General features: G+C 36.6%; 1 long non-coding RNA gene across 2 annotated transcripts in view; it reads right to left on the bottom strand.

Annotated features, from left to right (window-relative positions):
• LOC113459559 (uncharacterized) overlaps positions 1–15416 on the bottom strand; it is a 216679-nt gene that overhangs the window by 181424 nt on the left and 19839 nt on the right. For both annotated transcript variants that reach the window (XR_012580842.1, XR_012580841.1), the window contains exons 2-3: positions 13191–13263; positions 12031–12084 (exon numbers count right to left, since the gene is read on the bottom strand). This is a non-coding gene — a long non-coding RNA (uncharacterized LOC113459559). The remainder of the gene's footprint in view (positions 1–12030; positions 12085–13190; positions 13264–15416) is intronic.

The following is a 15416-nucleotide window of genomic DNA, read 5'->3' as shown; positions in this document are numbered from 1 at the left end:
AAAATAAGGGAATGATGTCATAGTAAGTGACTGTCTATACTACGTGCCCTGAATATATTAAAGCTTGTGATAGGCTGTCACTTATAATGTTTGATCATTAGTGTCACAGAAACTACCTTGAAAATTCTGTGAGAGAATAAAATGCAGAACATAATTTGAAAGGTTAAATGACAAAGGTGTATCCAAACCTATCTGTATATTAAAATCAGATAGTTATCTCATAAAGATTTTTAGCCCTTGACACTATTAGTGACCAAGACCTGAGAGAACATGTGTCCCTTTCAGCTGCTGACAAATCCTCTGACTAAGGTCACTTCAACACTCCTTTCACTTTGTTCCTGAGGTGGTGATAATTGAACATTCAAGCAAGTATCACCAGAGGTGAGAACCTAATTGGGATTGGAATTCTGCCAGCAAAATGAAAGTATGCAGTATCCAAAAAAACCCAAACCAATCTACAAATACCCAACCAAATTAAAATAGCTGCTGTCCCTGCCTGTGTAGGATGCTTAACAATAAACATACACAAGAAAGACCAGTGAGTGCATAGACATTTCTACTGAAAAAATAAATTCTCTGCTGGACTGGATGTATAAAATTCAAACTGGTCAGATCCAACAACAGAATAATTATAATTTCTAAGTGAAGCAAATAAATGATTTGTCAAAATGTCATTGCAAGGAGTGACAAACACTCACCCCTGCTCTGTCTCAGAATTCTCAAGCATATGCACCATGAAGAGTGGTGCTGCTGCTCTTGCACAGTTTCCTCAGCAGGTCAGGAGCTCCTGCCTGTCACAGCAGCGGTGTACAGGCTCTCAGGGTGGCTGGAAGCAGTCCCAGATGGGCAGCCCACAGGCAGCTCGGATCCCCAGGCCTGTGAGGGCCGGAAGCCGCAGCCAGCTGCCCCTCACAGCCCCCTGACTTCCTTGGCCCTCTCTCACCTCATTCTCCACCTGGTATGAGACTGGCTCCCAAGGGATTCACATATCCATTACTGGAGTCAGCGCTCCTCAGTACTGCTGGAGTTTCCCTCGTGAGGCTCCTTCACGCTGCCCACGGGCTGCAGCCCCTCAGGAAGGGGAGGCGATGGGCCCAGAAGGAGAGCTGCTGCTGCTGCCCGCCGCTGGCACTGTGTGGGAGCGGTGTCTGGGCGCAACAGGTGTGTGAGGGAGGCAGGCAGTGCAACACTCAGTGAAAAACAACCCGGCACACCTGAGCATTTGGGAACTGTCTGTTCAAGACAGCTCTGAAGAAAAGGACACAAGTGTCCAGCAGGCAGCAAACTCTACATGAGCCAGCAGTGCACCCTGGCAGAAAGGAATACCAAGTCCAGAGAAGAGGTCCTTCTACTCCACAATTGAGAAGACCAGGCCTGTGTCCAAGTTTGGGCCCCTTGAGCCACAGTGCAACTTTGTGAGTCTCCACACGTAACCAAGAAGTCCATTCTTCACTTCTTCCTCAAAGGTATTTTTTTGATCATTGATATCTTATCCCAAGACTGACCTTGGTTATGGGTCCACAAGCATCTGCAGTGGCAGACTTGACAGGGAATGCATCACACTGGGAATGCAGCAGTGGCAGCTGCAGATGCAGCCTGTTTTCTCCAGGAGCTCTGAAAAGAGTTTGGCTTCTTATGGCTGTTTCCAAATTTTTCTGGTGCAGAAATGTGGCACATGAGGGCAGACAGATGGTCAGTGTGCCGTGCTGAAGGGTACTTGCATTAAGTAGGCGCAGAGATTGTGGAATATGTTCCCAGCAGGCGATGCTCCAAGTGCTATGCAGTGTAGATATAGCAAACTGGTTTTAGAAAGGGCTAGACACGAGTGGGGAGGATGCACACTGCTCCTGGTTAACCAGACCAATAATTCAGCAATTATTCCCTGAAGCAGGTCACAAGAACAATAATAGATGTAGACTAAAGGATGCAAACCTGGTTCATTTATCTATGGCCTAGCTGAGACTGATTATTCCTTCATTTGTGTTTTATCTTCTAAAATATTTTTAGACAGCTTTCTAAAAGTGTCTTCGATTTTTTTGGAAGAGCATATTTTGATTCAATTCCAGAATGTATCTAAGCATTTTTCATCCCTTTCTTCAATTGAGTTAAAAATGTATCAGAGTCAATGTTAAAAACATCAGCCTGACTTGAATGTTTTCTTCCCCAGTAGTTGTCAAAATTATGATCAAAACTTTTAATAACCTCACATTGAATTTCAGTGATATATTTAATCCAGATTAAAATTAAAATTAATTTTGGATTTTATACTATGATTTTCAGAAATAAATCAATTTTATTTGAGGACTATATTTCGTGTCCCTAAATACCACATGGAGAAGCAAAAAACATGATCGGTATAAACAATGATTTTATTCACTGTGATGAATTAACACATTCAATTCTCATGTTAATATTTAGTAAAGGCACTGAAAAGAACATAAATGCCAAGAAATGAAGGGAAAGGAAAGGTAGAATTGGAGGTTTGCCCTGACCAATAACAATATTTTGAGATTATTGTCTTTAGAATGTATCGTTAGAGCAGTCATAAGTGACAAGCTCAAATTTACTGAAAGGAGCTCTGAAGGGGTTTTTTTACATTTTTAAAATATGGGTTGCAATTATTTGTGTTTGTTTAGGTGTGTTCTGGCCTTTTTGGTCCTGTGGAAATCTCCCCAACAGAGGCAGACTATCACTGAAGAGGTTGTTTACAGAAAAAATTTAATTGCCTGAGTTTAGAGATTGATGCAGCAGCTCCTGGGTCTATAACTGTAGTTAAAAAAGAAAGATATTGAATATTAATGCCATTGTTCTATTTTCCTCAGAATTATTTTTATAAACTCAGTGCACCTGTCAAGTGTGGGGTAAAAGGCCTGGAGAATATCCTGGTTTTATATACACTGAAAAATTTCTGTGAAAGGATTTGTTTCAATAGTGAAATCTGTTTTTTCAACTGATTGAAAATTACCTGCTTTTGTAAAAAAAAAAAAAAAAATTCACAATGAAAGCACTATAAAATTCAAAAGGCTGTGGGACAAAAAAAGATTTTTAATTTTCAAGAGTGTGACTCAAAACTCTTTTTTTTTCCCCAGAAAATAATAAAGATATTATTTCTTTCAATTTTCCTACTTTTTGTAGAATATTAAAATTACAGATATTATCCTGAAAATTAAAAAGATAGCATGCTTTTTTCCATTTTGAGCAAGAGGACAAAGGATATATGGGTGTATACTGGAACTGCCATTTGAAAGCCTCTGTTGGAAAGATATTTAACCTAATTTAAACTTCAAATCATGTGTGTCAGATACAATGAAATCTCTAAAAATAATTTTTCAAAATCCAGTCACTGAAGTAAAGCATCACAATTAAGATAAATAAATGAGGAAAAAGTCACCCAGAATTGGCTCAGCAGAATAGTTTTGTCATTCTGAATAAATAATCTGTATAGATTTATCTGACAATGAAGAATATTTTTATTCTAGTATTCTCTGGGGCCTTTGGATGAGAAAGAAAATTAAGGTTTGTAAGTGCAGATCAGATTATTACTCAATACAGACTTTATGTCCAAGTTAGAAAAAATGCTCAAGTATTTATGTATTATTAGCAGTGTCAAAGGAATTGGATTTTTTTCTTATATCTTGAAAGATAAGAGGATATGTAAATCAACCTGGTCACATATTACTAATTGTTGTCAGCAATATCTCACCTTAGCTGGAGACATACTTTGTTTAGCCAGAAACATATGAATGAAGCAAGAATAAATCAATGAATTTAAGGTATTTTGACTTAAGGACTGGGAAGACTAGGTACTTTCAACACAATGAATCAAGCTCAGAATGATAAAATTTCAGTAGAAGGAGTTTTGGAGATCCTGGTAGATTTTAATGGATTAAGTCACAGAATAAAAGTAATGCATAAAAAATTGGTCTATTATGTGTATATGGAAGATGAGAAGTAGTTGAAACTATCAAAACTGTGGCATTCCAGTACCTGAAGGGAGCCTACAAGAAAGATGGAGAGGTACAATCTACAAGGGCATGGAGTGCAGGACCAGGGGGAACGGTTTCAAACTGAAAGAGGGTAGGTTTAAATTAGATATTAGGGAGAAATCCCTTACTGTGAGGAAGGTGAGGCACTGGGACAGGCTGCCCAGAGTTGTGGACACCCCACCACTGTGAGTGTTCAAGCCCAGGCTGAACACAGCTCTGAGAAACCTAGTCTAGTGAAAGGTGTCCCTGGCAGGGCAGTTATAACTGCATGATATTTAAGATCCCTTCTAACCCAAGCCATTCTATGGTTCTATGGTTTTGAGTCTTTTCATATATGTTTTTCATATATGTTAAATCTCAAAGAGGTAAATTCATTAGGTAAAGTACATTTTTAACATTATTTCTTGAAAGGAGTGACAGGTTTTTTTTCATATCTGAACATATAGAACTGAAATTTGAGCACATTCTTGGGGTTTGGATTGAAAAGTAAATACTACTGAAAAACATTATTTTAATTTCAAGAATCTTAAAGGATCAGTTGCCCATTAACCACTCAAAGCAAGTTATGATTTAAGATTAGATTTCTGCTGTTAGTTTATTGTAGGCTTTAAAATGATCCTCTGGTCTGCAGCAGACAGTACATTCAGTTGATTGGGAACTAATTTTGTGGCATGGCCTTTGAAATATATTAGCAGATGAAAATATCTCCTGTAACATCTTGAGCTTTAGGATGGCCATCTGAGCACTTCAAAAGAAAAGTCTTTCTTTTTAAAAGTCAATGCTAAGGAACTTTCTTAGTATAGAGCTCTTGAATAATAGAGATAGTACCTTTTATAGCTTCTTTTGTTAAAATTCTTTGTAAGTTCTATTCTAGAATTTAAAATGCTTGTGCTTTATGCTGCTTGTATGTAAAGACTTTCCTTTTTTCTTTCATTTTTTTCATCCATGCAGTGGATGAGAGTGCAAGTATTACAGATTTTCTGACAGAGACAATATTCAGCCCACTAAGAAGCTTTTCTATTCAAAATTAGAAATAAAGTTTAAGGGCTAAAAAGGCACTTTGCAACTTGATTTTGTTCCCTGCTTCAATTAGTCCTCTAACCTTGGAATGTCTTGATCTCTCTGTTCCTGTCAAATGCCATAAGATATCACACAGAAAAGCTAATACAAACTGTTACTGTAGCTCCTCTTGAGTTCTTCTGTGCATGTTCATCATAGTACTTCCCCTCCATCAGGAATTTGGATAGCAATTTGTCTGTGAACTCTCTTGTGCTTTAGCCACTACCATATGGATTTCTATTCTGCTTCAAAAGCCATATCTGTGTAGAAAAGTATGGGAGTCATCCATATGTGTATATATGCACCCAAACATGGATACATTCTGGCAAATAAATCCCCTGAGACTTTAATGATGCTTAGTTCAATCCTAGCTTCTTCCTATCTCTCTGGAGAAGGGATTAAAACATATATATTCTCAGTTTCATAAGAAGATTGGAATTCTATTTCCTTTTTATTAATTTATAAGCACTTCTAGTATGCCCAGAACTACTGGCAAAGATATAGAGACCACTCTTCTGAAATTCTTTGATCTGGAAATAATTGCACAGGAGGTAACCACCAGAAAAAGAGAAGAAAGAGGACAAAACTGGAATGGCTTTATTTCATTTTGTATGTAAAGAATCGGTTGGAAAAGAAAATTAACTAAAAAACAGTCCATGTAGCTGACAGACAAACTGAAACCATTCCCCGGTCTGATTGCAACATGATTGAAGGTGATAGATTTCAAAAAGTGTTTTCAAAGTGTAAAAGGTGAGGGAAAGCCTAGGGAAACATGGGAACTCTGTAGATGGAATTACATGAAGGAACTGTGATTGAAGAAAAAAGATTAAAGATATATTGTCTTTTACTTTTTGAAGTATAAATATGGGAGAAGATTTAATTGGAGCAGAGTGCATAGTAAAGGTAGGGACACTAAATCTTGATGTTGTTACTAACGGAGAGTCCATGGAGATATTGACGTAAGAAATGCATAGCAATGCAAGTGATGGGAGGAAAATCAGTGAAGAGAGATTTTGGACTTTGTACTTCTGTTGTTCTTTTACCACAGTAAGTCCTATAAAGCTTTCATCGAAAAATACATCAATAGTTCTCATAGGTTAGCTACAGATACAAATAAAGCACTAGAAAATGTTTTCTAAAAATACCTGCACAATACCTTTTTTCTATGTTGTAGAGTCCGTAAAACCTCCTTGATTTTAAGAACTGTTTTGCTGTGTTTTACAAATTTTACTACAGTTTTAAATGCATTTAGAAAACATCATTTCACAATGCAAATGATGTTTTGCAATATGCAAACAATTCCAACAAAAATGACATTTGTTCCCCAAAGTTTTCCTCTATTGCCTCTCAGCATGAAGCATATATTGATTCAAGCCTCAAGAGTTGCATTCCATTCTTCCTCCATTTTAGCAGGTGATAAATCAAAGGTGACAAAGTAAAAGTGAACAAGTGGGACTCCAGGGAGAGGGGTAAGGGACTCTCTTCTAACTGGCTGGAAGAAAACATCTTGCAAACAACTACATTTTGGACTTAAGAAAGTTATCCAGCGTTAAAGGGAAGACTGCAAAAAGATCTGGTGCTTTCCAGTTGTCATATTTTCTCAAGAAAAGAGTTTCTTTATGAATAGTTTGAAATTTTTTCCCTCTGATTTACTTGTTTGATAGTGTTTCAATTAATTCTTTGAAGAACTTCTATTCAGAATCTACATCTTTTTATCATGGCACTTTATGAAAATGACTTCTTTTCTTTTTCTCCGCCTCCTACTGGACTTCTAAGGAGTTGTCCATCAGAGGACTGTCTGAAGTGCTTTTTAATTCCTGGGAAAACAGGAGAAGAGGTAAATAGATTTAAAAAGTAATTTTCTGACTGCATTCAGCTGAAATCCACACATTTCCTTCTGGCAAGGTTTCCTCTTTGCATTTATTCTTTTAAATCTTCATCCTCCAATGCAGTAGTTTCTTACTACTTCTTAGCAGTTTGTTTCTGGGGCTGTGCTCCCTGTGACATAATTCCCACAGTATTATTTTAATCACCTATGCAGCTTAAAAGTTTGTGACCTACTTTTCCCTTTTACCATCTGTTTCATAATTCCCCATCTAAATTTCCTCCTTTTTTTTCCTATTAACTTGAATCTGCAGGAACTACATATTCCTCATGACAACACTTATATTTTCAAATTTACCTCTTCAAATGTACCACTATCTGTGCTTAATCCTCATTGGCTTTCTGCCATTACCAGTTATTTATTGTAAAATATATTTTTATTTGCATTTTTTAAAAGACCTGGTGGATACCTATAACATGAAGGGACTAAATACCTCAGTTAAAGGTTGCTTTCAGTGACCTGTGTTGTGATTGTACAGATTAGTAGAAAAAGTTTAATTACAGGATTGAGGAGTTGTCTGTGAGAAACAAGAGATTCTTCCTGCTCTGATCTTAACTGTGAATAAAAGAAACTACATTAATCATTCATTTCCTTCAGGTTCTTAGATTATTAAGGGATCGAACCTCTTTGAAATAAATTTTACTGTCAAAAGCACAGAGTACTTGATGCAAAATAAGTAACTGTCTTTGCATGTTGCTACAATCATTGACCGTGGGATAGAAAGGGAGGATTCTGAACTTGCAAGGTTTATTTTTCTTAAATATTTTAACTTGACTAAATTGTATACATGTGTTCCTGCTTTTGAACAGAGTATTTTATATTATACCTTTATAAAGAACACTAAAACTAGCATTTCCCTTCAGCTCAAGAGATAGAACTTCTCCTCCTTGATATAACTAACATTCCTGAAAATCTTGGAAATTTGTTTCACAAGTCTGTGTCTCTGTTTCCTCAAGAGAAAAACAGGACAGTTCTTTTGGAAAATAGTTTGTGTTCTACCAGCTAAGATTACTTGGTGTTGTGTTTATTTTAAAAGAATAAAATAGGGTTTAATCATGACTAAAAAAGAGCTGCTAATTTTGAAGGATGAAACTGTGCAACAGCGTGTAGTAACTTCATGAATACTTCAATCTAGGAATTGAGAAAATAAAACTACTGAGGGATCTTAGAGAGATAAAATAGAATTACATGTTTTCAGTTTGTTTTTCTCGTTATGACTAACAAATCAGACCTAGCTCTGTAATACATGAGATTTTGATTTGTGAGCAGGGGGAGAAATGTCAACAGCTGCATCTGTGGTGTATTAGTATTGGTAGTTCTATTCTAGCAGTGGAGAGAGATTTTTTTAAAGCTAAAAATCACATAGAGTTTATAGGTAATAACAGAACGTTACTCAACAACAGTAAGCCAGATTTCTTACAGAACATCTTGACAATTTTGTACTGTTACTTCTTCAACCTTACACTGTACAAGAGGGCTCATATCCAACTGTAAGATTCAAGATCTAATTTCTGTGACACAGGAGAAATTCTTTCAGCTTTTCAATGTTGTTTGTTGGCATAAAATAATAGAGGAAATTAATACATAAATAATTAAATTGTTATATCCCGAAGCACATAGTTTAGCCAGGGTTCAGTAGCTGACTTTTTTGTACTAATATCCATCTGGAATTTCAACACACATGCATTCTTTATGGTTTGAATTTTTGTGAATGGAAGAGAAAATTCATTCATTTTTCTGAGATGTTTCCATGTCAGGCAGCTAAACCAAGGCAGAGCTTTGACTAAGCTACCTGTCCTTCACCCTGAGATATGGGCTGATAGTCTTACTATTGAAATAGTCCAGATTGTCCACTTATTTGTCTGTATTGAAATTTCAAGACATAAACATAGACATGTAATCTTCAAAACTGTGGCAAGGTCTTAAAAATTTTCCCATAAAGGGGATTATTTTTCTGTTGGCTATAGAATGAGATTATTTGTCTTCACATGATAAATCAAGATGCAAGAGTGTGTCCCTGATATGAGATATTCTTTTTCTTGGACTACAATGCAATTATATAATGTATGATTTTATATTGGTAATTGCAGCTAATTCATGTAACAGGGAGGTTAACTACAGAAGTGAATTCATCATCATCTCATGAGTGTCATACTCAGTACATGGCAGTGTCATTATTCTGAACTAACATGTTTTGCTCCTTGTAGTGAAAATACACTTCTGTAGTCATAAGGTTAATTGCCTGGTTTACAATTTTTAACACTGTAATTGCAGAGTAATTATGCTGTGTTCAGTAGACTAATAATAAATTTAAAGTAACAACAAAAAAAAGTTTAGTATAATGGAAGTAAAGTTATCTGTTCTAAAGAAATAACTGCAATCTTAGAATAGTAGTTTAGGTCTTGGGATGGAGTATTTCTCAAATCCAGCCCACTCTCTTATTTTTGCTTTAAGACCTGTCACACATATCCTTCTCATTTAGAGAAGCTCCTTTTTCAAGATAGGGTCAACTTTTTTGGGGTGTCTCTTGGAAAGTGACATGGGAAGAATCCCACCCAGTCTCTTTCTAGCAGTAGTTGTCAGGGGAGCCTTGTTCACGTCAAACCAAATGAGACAAGTGTACAGAATGAAATACAGATGGCACAATTCTTTCCTTGACAGAAGTAAAGCAAAGCTGACCTAGAAATGTTCCTGACTTAGGAGATGTATCCAGCTCCTCTTACTTAAAAGGAGACATTTAATATAAAGATCTTCCCTGAGGAAGAGGAAATAGGTATAAAAGTAGTGGTATGCAATGGGGACATTAATATCCCTCACAAAACCACCAACATCTGTCAGCTATTAATTTCTTTTTTAAAATAACAGAAACATCATCTTGTTAAAGAGAGATTCCCAAACTGCCAGACCCTCATATTATGCCATTGATCTGCATCTTCTTAAGTGAATTCCCAGTATTGCAATATCATTGACTGGAGTATTTATTAGTGTGTTTGTGCATATTTGGCAGCTGTGAAATGGGTTTGGCACTTTTACGCATAAGCACCAAAGGAGAGTTGAACCCTCGGTTAATTGGCATTGTGACAATTATAAAAGTGCTGTTCTTGTGGAGGAAACAGACAGTTGATTTAAAGACAGTTAAAGCTGGGGCCCATCCTCCTCTATAGTCATTATTTAGATGGTAAGTTGGCAATGATTATTGTCTTTAGCAGAGGAAGGAAAAAGAGAAAAGAAACCACCTGTGCAGAAGAAAGGAAGTTTGTTAATGGAGCTCGAGGAAGTAGTAGAGCAATCTGGACAGTAGAATCACTAGTGATTACAGGAACAAATGGTGTCAATTCAAGTGGCATGGCAGCCTTCATTAATTCCAATGCACTATCAATATGCTAACTACCAAATTCTTTATCCTGTGGAACGACCCTGATGGAGCATAAAGCTTTTGTCTTCCTGGCATTATGTTTCTATACAAACCCCTCCAGCTACAGATCTGCACATTCTCCCAGATGGGCAAGGCTCACACTAACAAAGAGAGATTTCAGCTGTCACTGAGTGAATTGCCTTGCCAAAGCTGGTTGCAACTGTGTGGTGTGGGATTGCTGTTTACTGTTCATAAGAGCAAAGTCTACAGATTTTGTAACTCTTTGGAAACAACAATCTTCCAGGAGAATCAGGAATATCAACAGTTCTTTTACACAGAGAAAACAGATTGACTAATTTTGTTTGATTCTGAAAGTACACAAACATGGTGGATGGGGTAGCATGATTTCAAATTGTAAAGTTTGTGTTCCATTTAGTAGGTTTAGGTGATGGATGGGAACTGAACACAGTAGAGAAAACTAAAAGATAAAAATTAAGCATCCAAGGTAGGTCAAAAATTAATTTGATAGCACAGAAAAGTCAAAATAATAAATAGAGTGGATGGTGTGCATAAATCAGTCTCCATTTTTAGGTGTAATACAACACTATTAAAACCAGGACAAAACTGTTAGTTTGATATACAGTCAGCCCACTCAAGCTGTATCTTGTCTGTGGGGATTAAAAAATTCCTAATAGTCCTTTTTTCCAGGAGAATGCAGTGATATAAGGAGCCTCTAACAGTAAATTAGTTCAGAAACTTGTTTAAATATGCTCATTTACAGTACCCTGAGCTGCAATGCAGTCTTCCTGCTTCCTACAGAATCCTGCAGGCATGTATAAAACACTCTAGATCAACTTCTCAGCCCTCTTCCAGTGACAGCAGGAAGATCAGGTAGGCATCTGCAATAAATGGAAGAACATCCCTTGATGGAGGGACATTCTCTCATGCCTTATAGCCAAAATAATCTCAGAAGATGGCAGGGAAACCTATTGTTAACATGTGCCAGGTCATATGGCTTCTGCAGGGATCAGACACAATTCAGGCAGAAAAATAGATATCAGAGTTTCTTCCTTCACTTGTCACTGATTCTTCCTTCACTTTCCTTGTGGTATAACTAAAATGTTGGACCAACTATTATTTAAGAACCTGATTCTGCCAAAATTATGTGTTAAATTAATGACAAGATATCCAAGAGCAGATTTCAAACTGTGGAATCAAACTACAGGATTAAGTAGATTTAAAAAAATAAAATGCTGCAAATAAACAGTAAAGAGATAATAAGTGTCAAAAGGGCTCACATCTAAAATGAGATCAGCACAAGGTTGTAATGGCAGTGGGAGCTCCACAGATTAGACCCTTTTCTTTCCGTTCTGTCCCCTGCCTAAAGATACATTGAAGAAATGTCTAAGAAGGGAAATGAGGCAAGGATTGCATAAAGGGGGTGTGGAGTCTGAGAGATGGAACCAATCCAGAAAGATGTGATGAAAGGACATGAACTAAAGCCTATAAGAGGGTAGTGAAAAGTAGATCACTAGTAGTAACTCTTGCAGATGACTTTTTGAAAATTAAAACAACCTAGTTGGTAAAGAAAAAATGAATATGAGTTCTTAAAATAAATTGTTTTCTGGGCTTGCCAATACTTTGGTTGCCAATACTCTTCAAATGTAAGAGTCTTCTGATAAAATCCACTTTTTACATTTTGAAGCCACGTTAAAATAAGCGCATTCAGCTTGACAGGCACTCACCTTCTTCCTCCACTCTGTCTTGTGCTGTTTTGCTGTTCTTTTACTGCAACCCATCTGTGAGAAAAATAAATGCTTTTTTAGGGGGGATAATTTGTCTTTTACATGTGTCAGAGACATTTACTATTATGGGCTTTTTTTGGTATATTTATAAGAAATTACAGTGCTTCATTAAGTAAATATAGGTATAACTATAAGCATGGTAAGTATACTTCAGACTAGTTCTCAGGGAATATTTTCATTTTTTAATTTAAAGCCAGAAAACAATAACCACTGCGGTTTCCTTATTGTGATTATTTTATAATAAATACAGAGAAACCGAATCTTAATTTTTGAGCCACTTTGAACACTCCTGTGAGGAGTGTCAGAACTAGATTTTCAGTACTTTTGTCTTTTCACAATCCCATAAGCAGTTTTAATTTTCATAGTACAATTTAATATGCATTGAGATGACAGTATGCTTTTAGTATATTTGGTTACAGTTTTGGCTCAGATTACATATTTGGTTATTTTAAGAAAAACTGATTTAGAGCTTCTTATATAATATTTAGTGGGGCAGAAAGAAGGCCAATCCTGTTAAACAACTTCTTGGTTGTTCAGGTATTCAGTCACAATAATGAGACCTGTTAAAATCTGTTTTCAATTCCTGAACTCGCATTCCCTCTTGTGTATGACTCAGAGGAATGAGTCAGTTTTGTATCCCAGTAAGGGCTAAATTATTTAGCACCACTGAAATAGCCCCATCAGGAGAGAGTGAGAAAAACAAAACATTTGTCTCCTTAAACCTAAAGGTCTGAACTGGATGTGCAGCTCTGGAGTTTCAAGCTCCTGCTTTGGATTCCTCAAGCAGCATTCCTATAGTGTTGCAGCCATTGTTGGTAACCAGTCTTTCTGTGTTATCCCATTTTCTTTGTGTACAGATGAGGCTGATTTTGTATGTTAGAATTACACAATTTATTTTCTCAGCCCCTTAATATACTGTCTTTAAGCAATTCCTATGGGAAGTCTTATAAAGGTTCGCAGGATACCCTAGGTAAGGATAAGGACTTCACACCTTCCTTGAGCCAGCTGATTACCCACACTAGAAGGTGTCAAATAAGCTGCATTTTCTACAAAAGTATCCTTTAATCATTTAGAAGGATAATTCTGCAGACACACCTTACCTTCAGAGATGAATGCTTGCTTGTTTAAAGCACTAGGTAGATATATGGCCCAAGTGGTTCCTTTTACTGGATCCTATATAAGGAGGAAAATTTCATGTCATGTGTCATGTCACAAGATGACAACTTGTTTTGCACTGGACATAGTTAGGCTCCCTTGAAGGTAACACTGCCATTGTCAAGACTGACTTTAAATCAAGATCTTGATGTGGCCCTGTAACCTTACTAACACCTCTCCAAGCCAGCGAGTTCACAGCACTGGATTAAGATTGATAAATATGTCCATTCCGAGCCATCTCTGATGAATACCTTCATGCTGCTTCAAATAATATTTCCCTCAGTGGACCACAGAAAATGAGCCACCATAAAAGCTGATTGAAGAAACCCCACCATTCCTTCAATTCAAAACCTTAAGGGCTTCTAGCAGCAGTGCTGTAGATTCCCTTAAATCCTAATTACAGTGAATTAAATTACTAAAATGCTACTAATTACTTTTTAATTTCAAGAGAGATGTTTACAAAGCACAGTATAATGAGTAATACAGTACTTCAAATGATTACTAATGTTGCCATTTTGTCTGACTTAATCTCAATTAGTATAAATCACAATGTCATCATTGCTAATTGCTATTCCTTTTGAGCAAAATGCTAATTTCTTTTTACAATCATACAATTGCTGTTTGTTTTTCCCTTAAATTATTCCATTTAAGAGGCCCTGATAAAACGAGTGTTCAGAATATTTATTTTCTGGAGCTCAAGAAGAGGAAAGCGTGAACTGAGGCTTTTAGAGTTTATTTTTCAGTCGTTTTGTTTTTAAGTTCATTTTTTCCTATAATAAAAAAAGCTTTCATCTCTCAAATGAATCATCAAGCAAGATGTAAATTCCTATCAAACTGTATTTTCAAGGGATTTTGCTTGATTTACTGTCAGAAATTTACTTTATTATCCATCTCTGAAAGGAGGCTTTGAATCTTTTCTTCATGAGTAAAATGCTGTACCCTTGAGTGTAGCTGTACTCTCACAAGTTTCTTACTGCACCTGTGAAAAGCTGAGTATCAACAGAGAAAGCTAAAATGATTTGTCTAAGGTCAGAGAATGCAAAAAGCTGAAACCACTGTGGAGCTCTTTATCCTACTTGTGCATTAAGTACTAGTGCATGCTCTTGCCCTCTAAAATTCTTGCAGAATTAGATGTCAAATGTTTGGGTCCCCTGAACAGGTGTTGCATTGTAATACCAATGGATTTCTATTCTGGTGCTGTATAAATGAATGGGACAGCACACAGAACTTTGGTCTTGCTATCTTCAGCATGGTTAAGTGAGGTCCACTCCCAGCCTTGAGCCATCAGAAATTACTAAAGCTCCATTTGTGTGCTTACCACATTGGTCTGTCTTCATGTGGGATCAGATTCAGTCATCTCATGGCATTTCCTCATCTTTCTCTCTCTCTATCGCTATGGAAATAATTTGATCAGCAGGACCTATTAAACTAAATGGAGCTGGAAAGGGATGCTGAAGAGTGCCAGACTATGCTATTGCTTACTGTAAGACATCTTTATGCCTTTAGATCAAAATTAATACTCCAAGATCTAGTCGACTCTGCTACGCTTATTTCTACAAATATGTGTGAAAGATTCACCTCTCTGTCCTGGGAGATGATGGAGCAGAATAGATCTAGTAAGCTTGTACACCTTTCAACAGCCTTTTTTTGAGAAATCTGTGAAAGGAGTGTTCTAGACTGTGCCCTTTCATTCCTATATAGACACACACAAGTCCTCTGAAAAGCTGGGTGTTGGTGGGCCCAGTATTTTTATTTCATTAAATCTTGGGTGCTTAGACATAACAATTGTAATAATTTTTAAGGCACATTTCAGGTCACAATTTCTCTGTCTTCCTAGAATGAGCAGAGAATTAATTTCTTATTTATTCCATATTTAGGTTTTAGGTAGAAAACATAACAGTGAAAGTACAAGTAGTACATTTTCCCTATGGTTTTCTTCTTGACTCTGCTTTGGACGTATTGTTAATACTGAAATTTCTATCTTGAGAAGGGTGACAAATCTGGAAGGCAGATTGTCCTTATGGCATTTTTAAGAATTCATTTCCCAAGTAGCCTAAAAAAGAAACAAAAGGGATGAACAGCACTTTATTCATCTCTCTGTTGATCGACTGCTGATTCTGAATCACCAAGAATAGTAGGATTTCTAAGGCAATTGATGTTGTAGTTTCCAG

Source organism: Zonotrichia albicollis, chromosome 6 (assembly GCF_047830755.1).
Source record: "Zonotrichia albicollis isolate bZonAlb1 chromosome 6, bZonAlb1.hap1, whole genome shotgun sequence".
Lineage (NCBI taxonomy): Eukaryota > Metazoa > Chordata > Aves > Passeriformes > Passerellidae > Zonotrichia > Zonotrichia albicollis.
The sequence above is the reverse complement of the archived record's forward strand: the minus strand, read 5'-3'. Positions and strand labels throughout refer to the sequence as shown.